This window comes from Urocitellus parryii, chromosome 7 (genome assembly GCF_045843805.1).
Source record: "Urocitellus parryii isolate mUroPar1 chromosome 7, mUroPar1.hap1, whole genome shotgun sequence".
In the NCBI taxonomy this organism is placed as follows: domain Eukaryota; kingdom Metazoa; phylum Chordata; class Mammalia; order Rodentia; family Sciuridae; genus Urocitellus; species Urocitellus parryii.
Genome location: NC_135537.1, coordinates 177,361,982 through 177,378,640, shown reverse-complemented (window position 1 = coordinate 177,378,640; position 16,659 = coordinate 177,361,982). Strand labels below are relative to the sequence as shown.

At 52.2% G+C, this 16,659-nt stretch overlaps 1 long non-coding RNA gene across 4 annotated transcripts; it reads right to left on the bottom strand.

The window, feature by feature from the left end:
* Positions 1–1,494: 1,494 nt before the first annotated feature.
* LOC113178049 (uncharacterized) lies at positions 1,495–14,315 on the bottom strand. 4 transcript variants are annotated; one of them, XR_013343958.1, is made up of 6 exons: positions 11,076–14,315; positions 9,773–9,920; positions 8,285–8,387; positions 7,646–8,158; positions 6,846–6,965; positions 1,495–6,685 (listed from the first exon to the last, which is right to left on the bottom strand). It is a non-coding gene; the product is annotated as an uncharacterized LOC113178049 (long non-coding RNA). The 4 variants fall into 4 exon arrangements; XR_013343959.1 differs by having other exon boundaries at positions 7,646–7,821; XR_013343956.1 differs by having other exon boundaries at positions 7,646–8,387.
* Positions 14,316–16,659: the final 2,344 nt, after the last annotated feature.

Here is a 16,659-nt window from a genome sequence, read left to right as displayed (position 1 = left end):
CACTCCTAGCTTCAATCCCCTGTACGGGGCAGAGCGGGGGATGGGGGGGGGACACAAAGTGTGATTAGAATGGACATCCTGTTGATGTCACTGTCATTGCGTGGCCACACAGGTGGGCAGTTCTTTAAATCTCTCTGAAAGCCCTTGATGTCTAGGCCATTTTTCCAAGTGTGGCTGTTCTCTCACTGGAACTTCCTCATGGTTTTCCGTGGATTCTGTCCATTAAAATTTTCTCCGTCAATTTTGCCCATGGATAATCTATTTCCTTATGGGTGATGCTGCTTCAGCACTTTCTCACCCAGCTGTCTTGGAGGGGTGGGCTGTCCGTCCCTCACCCCAGCCCTCCAAGATACGCCATCCAGGCCCTCATTCCTGGGGCTCACTGGCCCTCCGCCAGTTGGGCATGCAGCAGTGTGTGCCAAAAGAACATGGAACTGGCAGTTGGCTTCCCAAATGGCTTCCCAGTTGGCGCCCTGGCCCTACTTCCAGGGAGCTGGGTGACCTCGGCCGAGTTCCTCTGCCTCTTCCTGCCCTGGCTTTCGGATTGAAGACAGCATGGCGCGTTATGCCCTGGCTTCACTCTCAGTCTAGGCAGCCTCACAGAGGCCCACCCCCCCTCTGGGCTCACTCTGTTAGCAGAGCCACAGGCAAATCCAGGAAGTTGACCTCAGATCCAGAGTCACGCACAGGACACGGGACGCCCGAGCAGGTGTCGGGCCGAGCTGGTGTTTCTCGCCTCTCCTCTGTTCCTCCAGCCTGGGAATCCGACCACCTGGCTCTGACCCTTACGCTGCCATCTCTGCTCTGGGGCCTTAGTGCCCCTTCCTGCTGGACGGCACAGGTTGTTGCTGCCGAGCTACCCTTGCTGGTTGTCACAGGTGACGCGAGCCTGGCCGTGCTGTGTGTTTGCAAAGCTCTTCACTGCTCTTCAAATAAAAGGTGTTTTCTGTCTTTGGTTCCAGAGGGCCGCAGACTTCTGGCTGCTATACAAATATTTGTTGATTTTAATTTAGGATTTGCCAGACCCAGAAGGAGCAGTGCCACTAGGCAACTCTGCCTGTCACCGAGACTGGCCACCAGGGAGAAGGTTGGGGCAGATCAGTAATGAGGGGCTGTGGGTTTGGAGGTTGGGGGCTCTTGTTGCCCCTAAGTAGCCAGTGAGATGGGGAACATGGGAAAGGAGATGATGGGTGAATCTTCCAGAGCATTCCTGTGACCGGTGGCCGTGGAAAAACTACCCGGAAACCTAGTGGCTTAAAACAATAATTTATTTTCACCTCCCATGGTTGTGTGGGTTGGTGGGGCTCAGCTGGTGGGTTCTTCCTGGGGGTCCCCCTGCAGGTGCCGTCAGATGGCGGCTGAGACTGTGGTCATCTGAAGGCCCTGCTTGGCTGCATGTTCAAGATGGCAGCACAGGGTCCTCCCCGGGGCCTCCCTTCACAATATGGCCATGCTGAAGTAGTAAGTGGCAACTGACAACTCTAAGAACAGAGAGAAAGCACCGGTCCTTGAGGGCTCAGTGGGGATCCAGCCGCGTCCCAGCTGTTTTAAGGCAGTCTCAAGCCAGCCCACGGCGAAGGGGGTGCAGGAGGACCTCCTCCTCTCCATGGAGCAGTGAGGAGGAGGGAAGGAAATGAAGGCCGCCACCCCAAACAAGGGACAATGTCCATCCTTACGGCTCCTGAGCTGCCAGCCTAGAAGGCTGTTGATGTGACCTGAGGACCTGGCTTTGGCGTCAAGTGTCAGGAGAGACCTAAACCCCTGCACAGGAAAGCCACCGGGGAGCCGCACCTCCCCCATTACCCAGGGCAGTGGGAATGAGGGCCCTGGAGCACCAAGGGGAGGGCCAAGACCAGAGGATCACAGCCAGCCGCCTGGTCCCTTCTCCCAAGCCCTGCTCACAGCTTGACCAAGCAGTTGGACGGCTGTGTGGGGATGGCGTCTAATTATCTCCAGGAGCCGCGTGCGCAGGCCTGAGCACTGGGTTGACCGTGCCGTCCCTCTGTTGACCTGGCTGTCTCTCCCAGTGAAGAACTTGCCACCAGCCTCCTTTACTTGCATTCTTCAGACCTAGAGGAGACAGCGCCATGCTTGGCCTTGCTCACCTCTCCTGTGAATTTCCTGACCTCGCCCCGTTCCTGGCTCCCAGCAGTGGCTTCCCTTGACCTGGCGCTGTGCCTCTGGCTTTCCAAGCCACCCCCTCCCCCGCCACTGATTTCTCCCTTCCTTTGTCTCTTTGTCCATTCTCTCACCACAAAGCATCATTGTGTGCCTCAGAGCGGGCTGGGCCCAAGAGATACCAGGAACCACAAAGCCCGCGCGTGATGTATTAGTCTCTTGTGGCTGCTATAACAAATTACTGAATACTGGGTGGCTTCCAATGACAACTTTATTCTCATATTTCTGGAGGTCAGAAATCCAAGATCAAGGTACTGCAGAATTGGTTCCTTCCGGGTGTCCCAAGGAAGAATCTATTCCTTGCTTTTCTCCCAACTTCTGGTGGCTGCCATTAATCCTTGGCACTCCTTGACTTTTAGACATATAACCCCAATTCATGCCTCTGTCATTACATGGCCTCCTCTAAGTCTCCTAGGATCCTCTGGTTCCCATAGTGACAGTCTCTGTAGATTTAGGGCCCATCCTGATCTAGTTACCATTTTATCTCAATCCTTTTCTTAATTATATCTATATAGACCCCAAAAAGGTCACATTCTGAGGTTCCCAGTGGACATATAAAATTTCAAGGGCCACCAGCCAACCTTTTACAAATGGCCTCTGGATGTTTGTGCCAAAGGTCTTTCTGTGCAGGACAGTCTCAGTGTTCCCAGAAAAGACTGGCAGGTGCACCAGAGATAGGGCCCCCCAGCTGAGCTCACGGTGTCTCAGAAGCAACCACGTCCTTCCTCTGCATAAATGGAAGCCAGTTATTGCACTGGGAACCAGTTTTCCTGTCACCTTCAGAAGGCCCAGGTCCCTTGCTCATGCCCGTTCTTTTCTGGTACAATGGCCTTCATGGTCCCTTTTGAGAATAGCTACGTCTGTGTGCCCTTGGGCCACTCATTGCTTCTCTGAACCTTGTTTCCTCACTGGTAAAATGAGCTGCTTCAGAGTTTTGTAATGAATAAGAGGTCACTTAGCATCTCCAAGCCCATGGGAGGTGCCCAGTGAGCAACCCAGCAGTCACCCGTCATGGCCACAGGTCTGGTTCTGCCTGTGTTTGCCAGGTATTGTGTTAAGTGTTTCATGGGGTTATCTGATCTAAACTCCAGGGCGCCAGGAGCCAAGTACGATTTTTATCTCCCTTTTTTCAAACAAGGAGACCAAAGCTTAGTGAGATTAAGTAACTTGCCCAAGGCCACTCGGTAAAGGGCAGCAGATCTGAAGTTTAAACCCCCTTGTGCCAGCTACTGATGGATCCTAAGCCCAAGGCCATATGATAAGAATATATACCTGGCCAGGCACTTACCTGTGATCCCAGCTACTTGGGAGGCTGACTCAGGAGGATCACAAGTTCAAGACTGGCCTGGGAAACTTGGCGAGACCCTGCCTCAAGGTAAAAAATAAAAAGGGCTGGGGATGTAGGTCAGTGGTGGAGCACTTGTAGCAAGCCTGAAGCCCTGGTTCAATCCCTAGTGCCAGGAGGCCCCATGGCCCCCTCCCCAAGCATCCTGCATGCCTGCAAGGTGGACCAGCCCTTGTTTTCTCTGCAGGAACCCTCTGTGCCCGACCTTGTTGACTTATGGGTCTGCAAACCTGTTCACAAGGGAGGCATTTATCAAAGGTTAATTACAGTGGGTGGATGAGGGGTGCTTTCCTAGAGGGCTCTCCAGCAGACAGCTGCTTCCCCTTCTCCTTGCATGCGTGCCAAACCCTCTTGCTCTCAACCTTGACGGACAGCCGGGCGTTGGGGCACCTGCAGTTCCAGAATCCAGGAAGAACAGCTGGCCCTAAAGGTACACGGACCTGCCCTTGGGGGAGTCTGGTAAAGTAGAGCAGGGATCAGCAAAATGCGTGTCAGAGGACACCTCTGGACCCCCATTTATTCTTTTAAATAAAGTTTTATTGGAACACAGCCATGCTGACTTGCTGACACATTGACTGCGTCTGCTTTCCTTCACGGTGCAATGACAGAGTTGTAGAGTTGGATGGAGACCACACAGTCACTAAGTCAAATGTCTTTGCTATTTGGCCCTTTCTAGAAAGAATTCGCACACCCCTGCCTTAGGGAAGTGTCACATCCTCTGGCGTCTGCCTCCCAGGGTTCCTGTCTGGGCTTCTGTTGGGGCAGATAGAGGAGGCCAGAGATCTGGGTTGGCGAGGGTGTGTTAGTGTTGTCTCACCTGATAGCGTGGACTTGTTCAGGGCCCAGCAGGGTGGGGTGCTTAGGTGACGTTGACCCAGGTCTGTGTCCTCCTGAGACTGCCACTGGCAGCTGGGCAGCTGCACCCTCTCAGGCTTTGGGCAGCCACTAGCATAGGACAACTGGTCCCCGCAGCCCAGGACAGGGCAGGACTTGTTTCCAGCACCCAAGGAATTCCCCACCCATGCCCCCCACTGCCTGGAGCCCAGGGGTAGGAGGTGACTTCCCTGCAAGCCCCTGGACTGAGAATAGCTGCAACTTGATCTCAGCTGAACAACTGTCACCTGGGTTGTGCGGCTGGCTGCAGGGCCTGGCCGTCCCTGCCCTCCTGTCATTGGTCAGAGGGACAGTCAGTTGGGACTGATGACAGCTGCCTAAGCAGCCATCTCCTTACTTGGTCTCCTCTTACTCCTGGGGTGCCCTGGGTTCTTCATGGGCTGTGACCCTGCCACTTTCCAGATCTGGCAGGGGGTCTAGGAGAGGAGGGCCTGAGGGGACTGTAGCCACATAAGGCAAACAGAGCACCTTCCCACTCCTGCCAGGGGCTTCCAACAGCAAATAAACAAATATAGATGCACACTGCCCCATTCCTCCTGGCTGCTTGGTGCAGTGTGCCAGCCCTGGCTGTGCCTTTGGGCACTGTGTCCTGCTGGCCAAGGCTGGCCACAGTGCCTGTGGAGCCACTGACATGCCCAGAACCCCGAGGGCAGCCAGCTCCTAGGGAGGACTGCCTCAGTGTCCGGCCCCTTTACTCCAGCGGGCTGCAGCCCCAGCGACTGATTTTTCATCAAGTGTGTTCTTTGATGACTCTGTGCTGCCCTGCAGTGTCCCTCACTCTGGCACCGCTTGTCCTGCCCTAGGCTGCTCTGCAGATTGCCAGGGAGGAACATACGTGCCTTACCTGGGAGGCCCAGGGAGCGGGGAGGAGCCCTGCCCTCTCATCTCCCACCCCAGCTGACTTCACCAGCACCTCAGATTTCAAGTATCCAGGGACTCGGTGGTTATGCTGTGATGTCCATGTGATAAACGCAGGGCTCCGTGACCCACTACACGGGCTTCGAAGAGTGACTGGCGCTTAAGGGTGGAGACTTTGCAGACCAGAGTGTGTTATTGCATGACCATATTTAGGCACTGCAGTGAGCACTTCACCCTGTTTTTGGTTTGCTTTGGTTTTTAGTGCTGGGAGTTGAACCCAGGGCCTTGCACATGCAAAACACACTCTCGACCACCGAGCTATGCCCCCAGCCCTACACACTGTTTAACCATAAAAAGAATTCATACATGTTGAGAATTTGGAAACGAGATCAGAACTGATGGAAGAGGAAAGTAGAAATCCCCAGGATCCATTCATTCTCCAGAGAAGCAACTCAGAACAGTTGGGGCCGTGTCTTTCCGGAATATTCTTTGTGACTGATCATTTGCATCTTGCAATAATTCTACGAGGTGGGCAGATCAGATTGCAGAGTGGCCAGTTTACAGGTGAGCCAAGAGGCCCAAGGAAGTCAAACTCCCTGCCCAGGTCCAGCCGCCAGCCAGGTGCAGACTGGGAGGAGCAATCAGGGCATGCCAGGCCACGCCCACTACTCCTGCCCCTGGGATTGGCTGCCCCAATGAGTGGCCCAGGCTTTCTTTTTCCCAAGCGGATCACCTCATTGCACAAGCAGAAAACTCGGAGGCCTCCTTTCAGGTAGTAAACAAAGCAATATTGGCACAGAGTGACCAGATCAGAGAGGACTTTGCTCTCTGGTAAGGAGGTCTGGAGCCTGCAGTCTTCTCAGAGGCAGAGTCTGGGGATCTAGGAGCCAGGGGCTGGGGGACGGAAGGCTCAGCCCTGCCAGTCCCAATAACAGCAGAACTAGCAGTTCCCACTCCCCCAGCTGAGCTCTGGGCTTTGGTGACTGGAGGACAATGTATTCAGAGCTGCCAATCACGGAGCAAGATGAAGTCCCACTCTCCTACTGTAGAGGTTGCGTGTGCAGTTTCTGGTAAGTTATTTGACCAGGTGACAAACATGTTTCAAGCAGATCAGTGACATCTCGCAGACAAGTCAGAAGTGTTGTTACGGTTTTGCTGTCAAAAAGGGAATGAAGTTGGCCTTGCAAAGTGGTGGAGAGAGCATTTATTAGTCTGAGTCTCTTCACAAACCCTCTGTAGTGAGTGAGAAGCCAATTTGCATCCTGCTATTTTCCTCAGGCAAAATACCATCTGTTCTCCCAGGAAACAGGTGAATGGCTGCTCTTGAGTTTTCTATAAAATTGGCATTTCTCCTCTTTTCCCAGAACTTACCCAAAGGTTCTATCCAGATGGGTGGGTGTAAAGTCCTACCTAGAACAAAGAAACACGGCTGGGGTCTCAGACATCTGTACCCCGTGAAAACAAAGTAAAAAAAACAAGGTGGTAGAGGGAGACGAGACGATTCTACCATTTCTGTGGAAGGGCAAAGGAACTGGGATAACCAAGACCAGCTGGGTACCGTGGCGCTCACCTGTGACCCCAATGTCTCCGGAGGCCAGCTTCCACAGCTTATCGAGAACGTCTCTCAAAATAAAAAATAAAAAGGACTGAGCATGTAGCTTGGAGATGGATGGGCCCTGGGTTCAGTCCCCTGGATGAATGAATGAATGAATGAATGGGTGATTAATGGATGAATAAATAAATACAATTTAAAAATCACCATCACACCACCCTATTTTAAGGGTTAGTAGGAAGCTCTTGGTATCACAGAGCCAGTCCTGTCTTTGCTTTTCTCCTTTTGCAGTGCTAAGTAATGAACCCAGGCCCGCGTGGCAAGTGCCATACCCTGGGCAACATCCCCAGCCAAAATGAACAATTTTTGCCTTTTGCTGGGTGTGATGGGGCATGCCTTGAATTCCAGAGACTCAGGAGGCTGAAGCAGGAGGATTGCAAGTTTGAAGTCAGCGAAGTCAACCTCATGAGATACTGTCTCAAAATAAAAAGGGCTAGGGGTGTGGCTCAGTGCTGGAGGGCCCCTGGGTTGAATCCCCAGCACCCCTCCAAACACACACATGACCCTGAAGAGAATGAAAAGACAGCAGAAAATACAAGTCACATATTTCACACACGGAAACCCTTCTATCCATAATATAGAAAGAATTCTCAAAATCTGACAGTAAGGAACAACCTAATTTTAAAAATGGGCAAAAGGCTTGAACAGATACTTCACCAAAGAAGACACACAGATGGCGAATAAGCCCATAAAAATATATTCAACATCATTAGCCACTAAGGAAATGCAAATTAAAACTGTGATAAGCCATCACTTACACGCCCATTGTAATGACTCAAATAAGAAGACCCACAGCAGCAGCAGGCCCCGGCAGAGATGAGAGTCTCCCAGAACCCAGAGGCCTGGTTGTGGAGGATGCCACATGGTCAACTCGGGCCGGGTGAAGCTCAGTGGTAGAGCTCTTGCCCAGCATGCTGCGTCCAATCCCTGAGCCCTGGGAGAAAAAGAAAAGTGTGTGTGTGTGTGTGGGGGGGGGGGGGTAGAGGCATCTGGAAGATGGTCTGTAGATTCCCTATAGAGCTCAACCCACCAGCGGGCTCAGCCCCAGGTGCCCCCCCCCCAGCAGGGATCCTCAGCCTGAGCACCACGGATACTTGGGGCCAGATCCTTGATCGCCCTGGGGCTGTCCTCTGGGTCTAAGGTGTAGAGCTGCCTCCCCGACCTCTACCCTCTAGAGCCAGCAGCACCCCCACCTTGTGACAGTCAAAAATGCTTTGAGGGCTTGCCAGCTGCTTCCGGGGGGCCAACTGCCTCCTATTGAGAACATTGCCCTGGAAAAATGAAAACTTTGGTTCTCATAAAAGCCTTTGCACAAATATCTAGAGCAGCTCTATTCACAGTCACCCAAACCTGGGAAAAACCCCAATGTCCTTCAGTGAATGAACGCATGCACAAACCCTGGCAGGCCCAGACGGCGGACACCACGCAGTAACAGAGCAATGAACTTCGGGCACCCAGACGCTGGGACGACTCTTACAGGCGGGATTCCCAAGGGGGAACCTGTCAAAAGGTTAGATGCTGCATAATTTTGTTTCTGTGACATTCTCAAAACAAACAAACAAATAAACAAACAAAACTACAGTAATAGCACATCCAGGGGTGCAGCGGGGGCTAAGGGTGGCTCCCCAATGGAGCTGCTTGAGAGAGGAGTTGGCAGTGGAACTGTTCTGTACCCTGACTGGGGTGGTGGTTCTGTGAATAAACACACACACACACACCACACACACACACACACACAGTTTTATTATTATGTTATTCAGAGTTCTGTTACTATCACAAAGTACCTGAGAAAATGAACTAAAAAGAGAAAATGTTTGTTTTGGCTCACAGTATGAGATTTAAGTCTGAGATCTGGCCCTGTCTACACCTCCCAGTAGCCCAGGGACTGTGACCACACCATGTACACAGGGGCTTTGGGGACATTCAAGATTCCAGTGATAGCACTATGTGTTAATTCTAAAACTAAAATAAGAACAAGGAAGGGGAGGCTGGATTGAGAAGAACACGTGTTTTTCCTGCCCATCTTTTCCTTCCTTTTCCTTCTTTAAAGGGTGACTTCTGGCGAAGGGCTCAGTGTTCAGCCCTTAGAAGAGGTGGAGAAGAGGGAGGAGAAGTCCTCCTCACTCACTAGCCTTTCCCCCTCCTTTGCCCGTTTCTGGGTGATGGTAACCTCCAGAGGAAACAAACATTTGAATATGTAAGTGGAAGGAGGGTGAGAAAATTCAGAATGGGGTTTCCACATTCACCACCCTCCCCTGCTGGCTGGGCTGGCCAGGTTCCCAGGTCGCTGAGAGCCAGCTCTGGGGTAGGAAGGAAAAGCTAGAGAAGGAATCCGAGAAGGGAAGGAGAGAAGAACCTGGGCAGGTGGGCGATGCAAAACAAATGCTGGAGTAAACGCAATTTTTTTTTTTTTTTTTGTACAAGAGTTGTAAGCAGCCAGCAAGCCACAGTAGAGAAGGAAACTTGGTCTGTTTGAACACTGTTTTCTTAGCCTTTAGGTCATTTAACCCCCAGAGCTGGGTTCTATGATTGTTCTATTTTATCAATGAAGCAACTGAAAGTCAGTCTCAGCCCATTCAGGCTGCTATAACAAGATCTGTTAGAACAGGGAATTTATAGGTTACAAAAGTGCATTACCCACAGTTCTGGAGGCTAGGAAGTCCCAGGTCAGGATCCTAGCAGATCTGGTGTTGGGGGAGAGCTCACTATCTGCTTCAAAGATGACGTCTTCTTTCTGAGTCCTCATGTGGCAGAAGGGGTGGACAAGTTCCCCTTTGGCCTCTTTAAAAAGGCACTAGTCACCTCTTAAAGCCCTACCTTTCAATACTCTCACATGGGGGATTAAATTTCAGTACATGAATTTTGGGGGACACAAACATACACACCTCAGCATGGACTAATAAGCAACCTCATGCAGAGGACTCAGAATTTGATGCCACCCACTGACAGTTGGTCTAGGCCAGTATACACCGTGGTCTGGATGATGTTCTGGGTGGACATGGGGACATAGTGACTGCAGCCCTCAGGACTCTCCTGAATGAGGGAGAAAAGGGCACATGATAGGGATCTCAAAAGCTGGACTCCAGTCCTGGCTCTACCACTTGCTGTGTGATTTCCAAGAAGTCACTTTGCTCCTCTGAACCTCCATTTCTTCATTTGGAAACACCAGACTGTCCTGAGGATTGAATGGGGCAGCACAAATGGAAATATTTATAAAATATGACAGATGGTGTGAACATAAAGTGGAACGAATGCTCTCCCCCCTCCACCACTTCATTCTGTCCTGGAACTTGCTCATTTTCAAATACTGGGGGTCAAACTGGCTCACACCTGTCATCCTAGCTACTCAGGAGGCTGATGCAGGACAGTTACAAGTTTGAAGCCAGCCTGGGCATGGTGCCAAGATCCTGTCTCAAAATAAAAAAATTGAAAAGGGCCAAGGAGATAGCTGAGTAGTAATGTGCCTGGGGGGTTCAATCCCTAGGACCCCTAAATATATGAATAAATAAACAAATGCAAGCAAACATAACAGAAATATTATTTTCATTAAGGAGCTGGGGGTCACATATTTTAAATTGCATTTATTGTTTCAGTAGGTAACCTGTTCACACAGCTCAAAAATTTCAAGTTACAAAAATCTGTATCAAAAACGCTCCTCTAGGGTCTGGGGTTGTGGCTCAGCAGTAGAGTGCTGGCCAGGCATAAGGGAGGCCCTGGGTTTCAATCCTCAGCGCCACATAAAAATAAATAAATTTGGGCTGGGGATGTGGCTCAAGTGGTAGCGCGCTCGCCTGGCATGCATGTGGCCCGGGTTCGATCCTCAGCACCACATACCAACAAAGATGTTGTGTCCGCCGAGAACTAGAAAATGAATATTAAAAATTCTCTCTCTCTCTCCCCTTCTCCCTCTCTCTTATAAATAAATAAATAAATAAATAACAAAAAACAATAACCAAAACAACCCCCGCCTCCTCTAGGGCCAATGCGGCCAGTTTCCTGGGGGTGCATTCAGAGACACACCTCCCCACGCACAGCTGGGAGCATGCGCAACGCTGCTCCTTGGCCCGCCCAGCGGTAGGTGCCCCTTGGTCTGCTTTTCGAGACCTGAATCCAGCGAGCCCCCTACGACCCGAGCCCCCCACAACCCGTTCTGCTCCTGGACTTCGTATCTAAGGCCAGGTCCCGTACCCATGCCGCCCTGGCTCTGGTTCTTTGCTCCACCCAGGCGCATGGCCCAAGTGTGGACCCCGTCCGGTGGAGGGCACCTGCAGCCCTTCATCAGGTATACACGCCCAGCTCGGCCATTTCACAAAGGCACCCACGTAGCTGGATGTGGCCTTTCTAGAAGTGGGTTTGCTGGGTCAAAGTCTGTGTCCTTGGTGGGCACTGCCGGGTGGCCTCCGCAGAGGACGGATCAGCTTACAGCGCTGTGGCGGAGCCGAGCGTCTCTTCCCGCCGGTGCCAACTGGGCGCATCACCAGCCTTCCTCTTTGCCAAGTGGCTCGGTGGACAATGGGGTGTGGTGTGGCTTCGGTGCACTTCTCCTACCCTCAGTGAGGCTGAGCATCTTTTCGGTGCTCACCCCTGCGATTGCCCCTGTTCCTCTCCACACACAACCCACGGCCAAGGCGGCGCTGCGTGGTGTTTCTGTCCTCGGCTTCTAGCTGAGTCACTCCCAAGAGGGAAAGGGCAGCGGGCTCAGGTTATTTCTGCCCCTGAAGCCATCCGAGCTGCCAGTCCTGGGAAGACCTTGGGCTCTGGTATTTCCTGTGGCCCAGCACTCTGGACTTTGCACCTGTCAAGCTGGGGCTTCTCCCTGGGAGGGATGGGGCTTGCAGGTATGGATCAGTTCTGATATGTTTGCAAACTGGTCAAGGAAAGAACCCAGGGCAGGGGGCTGGGGATGTGGCTCAGGCGGTAGTGTGCTTGCCTGGCATGCTCAGGGCACTGGGTTCAATCCTCAACCACCGAAAGCTGAAAAATAAATATTAAAAAATTCCTCTCTCGAAAGAAAGAAAGAAAGAAAGAAAGAAAGAAAGAAAGAAAGAAAGAAAAGAACCCCAGGACCGATTGGGAGAGGGGACAGTTGGAAGGAATTCATACCAAGGTCCTCAATTTTTGATGGAGGGTTGAAGCCGGGGCACTCTACCACTGAGCCACATCCCCAGCCCTTTTTACATTGTTTTATTAAGTTGCTGGGGCTGACCTCGAACTTGGAATCCTCCTGCCTCAGTCTCCCAAGTAGCTGGGATTGTAGGCTTGGGCCACCAAGCTGCTTTAAGTGACAAAATCACAGGAACCAGGCTGAGTGTAGAGAAGGGAAATGAGTTGGTGGATAGGACAGCGGGTGGAGGAGAGCGAGCCACAGGGAGGGGATGGGAAAGAGGAAATGTTCTCCCTGGAGACACACAAGATGCAGCTCACAGCACCCACACCAGGCAGGCCCCAAACCTCTGCAAGATTATTGCTAAGGGCAGCCTGGAGTCAAAACTACAGATGCCCTTTTGCTGAGCATAAAGAATTCAGGCCATCACGTGACCAGACCAGTTAAAGGTCTGGAGAATCCCTGTTGGCCACTGACCCTCCCTGAGTGGGGGTTCTCAGCATCCTTGGAGACGCACAGGTCAGGCTATTGTAACTTGACTTCCTTGCAGGGCCCTGTGTGGCTGGCTGAATCTAGCTCACAGAAGGACAGGAGGAGCCAGTGGCTGGATTCCTGGGCCCCTGGGGAGTCTGCAGCCTGTTATTTCCTGATTCAAACAAACAGCAGATTTGTTCTGGAAGTTGCTGAGGCAGAATCCTTCTGGAGCCCCTTGAAGGATGGGCCTTGTCATTTTATAACCTCCAGGGTATCTGATCCCATAAAGGAGCCGGCCTCTGTGTCTTGGAGCTGCAGCAGAGACCCCAGAGAGCACAGGCTTGCTCTGGGCTCAGCTACCATCCTCTCCTCTCTCCTCGGCTGAAACCTACCATCCAGGGCCACACTTCAGGGCTGGGACTGTAGTTCAGTGGTAATGCACTCGCCTAGCGTATGTGAGGCCCTGGGTTCCGTCCCCAGCACTGCAAAACAACAACAGGTTAATCTGAATAGAGCCAAACTTCAGAAATAGATAGCTCCTTTGTATCTTGAGCCCCCCTGTGGTCCATTCTGGGGCTCCCCATGGGAGAAGTAGCCTGGGTGGCAGGTTGGAAGGGCCTGGCTGCCTTTCTGCAGCGCGATCTTCTGTGTCTTCTTAAAGCCCCAGTATGAAGCCAAGTTTTCAAGAGCAGGGATCATGGATGCCTTCCTCCTCTGCTCGTCAGCCTCCCTGGGGGGAAAGTACAACAAGCTGAGGTTGTCCCTGAGGCCACCAAGAAATGCTTAATTGCTTTCTGAGAGAATTGTCCCCCACCCCCTTCTGGTTCCCATCCCCCTCTCCACTGCTCCCTCTACCTCTTCCCCAACCTCTGGAGGCTCTTGCTCAGGGAGTTGGAGCTGAAGACACAAACTCCCTGGCTGCATCCCAAGTCACCGAGAGCCATGTGCGGAAGAGCAGCTTGCCTCTCCAAATATACTGCACCACCTTTGCTGAAAAAAGAATCCTATGTTTGGGGGAATAAATGTGCATTTTACTGGGAGCCAGGCACTCATCGGCAGCAGATGGATGGTGGCCCAGGCCGGCGGAGTGGGCCAGACTTCAGAGCCAGCCGACGGTGTGAAGCCAGGCAGGGGTGGGAGCCATCCAAGGGAGGTGAGTACAGGGAGAGCTGCAGCTTTTCATCCGGGAGCTTTGTCAGCATCTTGTGCAACTTGATTTAGGGGGAAGGCCGAGCAGAGGGATGTGCCTCCTGAAGAGGAGTAGGCGAACAGGCACCCCAAGCGGGCTCCCAAATAGATCATGGTTCAAATGCCTTAGGAATTTCTCTTACATAACAGATGGAGATGGGTGTTCTCTGATTGGCCAGTGGCTTTCCTCCACTTGGTGATTCAGGGAGCCAGGCTCTTCTCATCTCAGGGCTCTTTCATTCCCTAGAGTCTCACTGCCACCTGCATCCAGCTGGTAGAAGAGGAAGGCAAGTGTGCAAGAAGCCAACTTGCTTCTTAGGGCCTGGACTCAGAAGAGTTGAACTCTCTTCTGTTCATATTTTATTGGTGGGGGCTTGTCACATGACCATACCTTAGTGCAAGGGCAGCTGGGAAACGTAGTCTTTGTTCCTTAGTGACTATGCTAGAAGGAGTGGGGATTTTGGTAGACAACCATCTCAGTCACGGGATGAAATCAAGGCATTTAGATCAGGGAACCAAGGGAGAGCAACTCATTCTGAGACTTAAGGGACTAGGTGGAAGAGCAGTCTGAGTCTTAAATTAGGAAGTCCTCCCTAAACAACTTGCTAGAAAGAGTTTTGCTTTTGCTCAGGACTGGAGGATCCGACAGCAACAGAACTGGGCAGAACCCCAGGGGAAAGTTATAAGTCCTTGCTTAGCATCTGGACGGCCATCTTAAGTGACAGCCCCCATTCTAAGGGAAAAGTTTCGCTTTCCCACCCAAGGGCCTTTCTGAGAAAGGCTAACCACTCCCTCATCACAACCCCACCCTTAACCACCCTGCATTAGGACCCGCCTGGCTCTGATTCCTGAGCCTCTCCCATAAAAGTCCCAGAACTGAAGCCTCTATAGAGAGAGGGCCTTTATTTGTCAGCTCTGAAAAATAAACTCTGTGTGTATCTCTGCCTGGTCTCCGTCTCTCGTTCCTCGCTTTCCCTTCAGTGGCCACCTATGGATGGTGTGTTGTTAAGCTTGAATTCTATGTTATGCTCGAATTCTGGACCCCCAAAAGACCACCAGAGACCAACATCGATGTAAACACAAAGAGGTGTTTATTGCGAGCTATCTTGGTCCTCGGTGCGCACACAGCAACTGGTGACGCTGAGAGGCCCCGAGCCCAGGGTTTGCAGCAGTTCTACACATTATTTGGAGAAGGCAGGGACCCCCACATACATCATAGCATCTCTTAGCAAATCATCACACACCACGGGAAAATCAAATAACAACTCTAAAACATGATTAGCACATTCACTGGCGGGAACAAGTTGGGTAGGGGTGACTGGTCACTACAAAAGGGGTATTCATTTGAACTGATTGGCTTTAAGCCAAGAGGGGTGTACGTGCTGAACTACAAGGTTTCCCAACACGTTATCAACCACCATAAACTACTGGGAGGGTCATCTGTCATCCCAGGTATTTTCCTGTCTCATGCTGATTGGTGGCTGCTAGGGGGCTGCCAGTGTCTTGCCTGGGCACAAGATCAGGAGGCACTCACACTTTGTAGATTCAAATAGCAATCCTTTATTCCCGAACTCACAGCGGCCTCCACACAGGTTCAGGGGCAATCTAAATCTGCCCGCACAATTCACCTACTCCATGAGGCTATTTCCAAATCCCATTTTGATCTCACGAGATCTCAACGGGAACAAGCAGCAGGAACACCCTAATCCCAGCAGCAATAATCTTCAACCTCCAACTTCCCTAAAACCCCTATTGTCTTAAACCTGGAACACCTTAAACCGGGAACACCCTAAACCCAAGGACTGGGATATTTCCTCAAACCTGCAGGATACTTCCTCAAACCTGGATCCACCCTCGATCACCTTGAGCAGGGTCATCTTTCTCAAACACACATGCAAGGTCGCAGCAAATTTCCAAGGCAAGTCCATTTAACATGGGGTACGCTGGCAAGGATTACGATGCGTCATACCTACTTGGCAATGGCCCTCAGCAGGGGGCTGCTATGGATCCCCACCTAGCCTGACTGAGTCAGGGACACCTGGCGCAGCAGACCTCTCCTGTTACTTGTAGATAAACCACTTAGCAGGGTGGGAATGTGCCTAGGAGTGCTCTGTGGGTCTTTCCAAGGAACGAAGGTCATGTCCCTTCCTGGGACGGGCTTTGCTCTGAGGTAGAGGCTGGTTTTTCAGTGTGAGACTGAGTCTGTGGCCAGAGTGTCATCCATCCTTTGTAGCTAAAGTGACTTTTGTCTTCTGACCAAAGGGCTGCCCACTTGGTTCCATCCAACCATGGTGGGGAGACCAAGGGGCTGGGTCCTAGTTCCTGCCACTTACAGAGGAGATCCTGGAACAGCAAGAAGACCAGCAAGAGCCGTGGCCAGATCCTCCGCAGGGGACAGAGCTGGGGAGTGGTCGAAGGCCCAAGCAGCTTCTGGGCGACTCCAGAGCCCACTGGGCAGGTCTGGGCACAGCCATGCAGGAAGTTCCCTGTGCCCGGGCCTGTGCCCTTCCCTGCATTTCAGAGCTGAAAGGAGAGGAGCCAATATGCTGAGGGACGGTCATCACCCGTGCATCCTACGCACACGCACCACGGGCAGGACACAGCATCCTGCGCTGTTAGGTGTCGGGAACCCACGGTCAATGCTGTGGCTTGACAGCAGCGTGGCTGGGGGTAGGGTGGCTTTGAGGAGAGACAGTGTGAGGCCGTGCTGAGAGGTCAGGGTTCATCCTGGGCCCTGGGGAGCCCCTGGGGGCTTTACACTAGGACAGGGCTGGATCTATATGGGGGCGGGTGACTGGCCACCGGGAGGAAGGGACTCGCTGGTGGAACCCCAGGGGGTGCTGGGGTGCCTGAGCAAGGCTCCCCCACTGAGCCCCCAGATCCACTCTGATTCTAACTTGGCAGCAAGCCACTGTCAACGCAGACCGTCTGCTAACTCTTGCTGTTTTGGGCTTCCTCATCCTTTCCCCTCTCAGCCCTCGGGGTTCTAGACAGACGTCGGCCTCT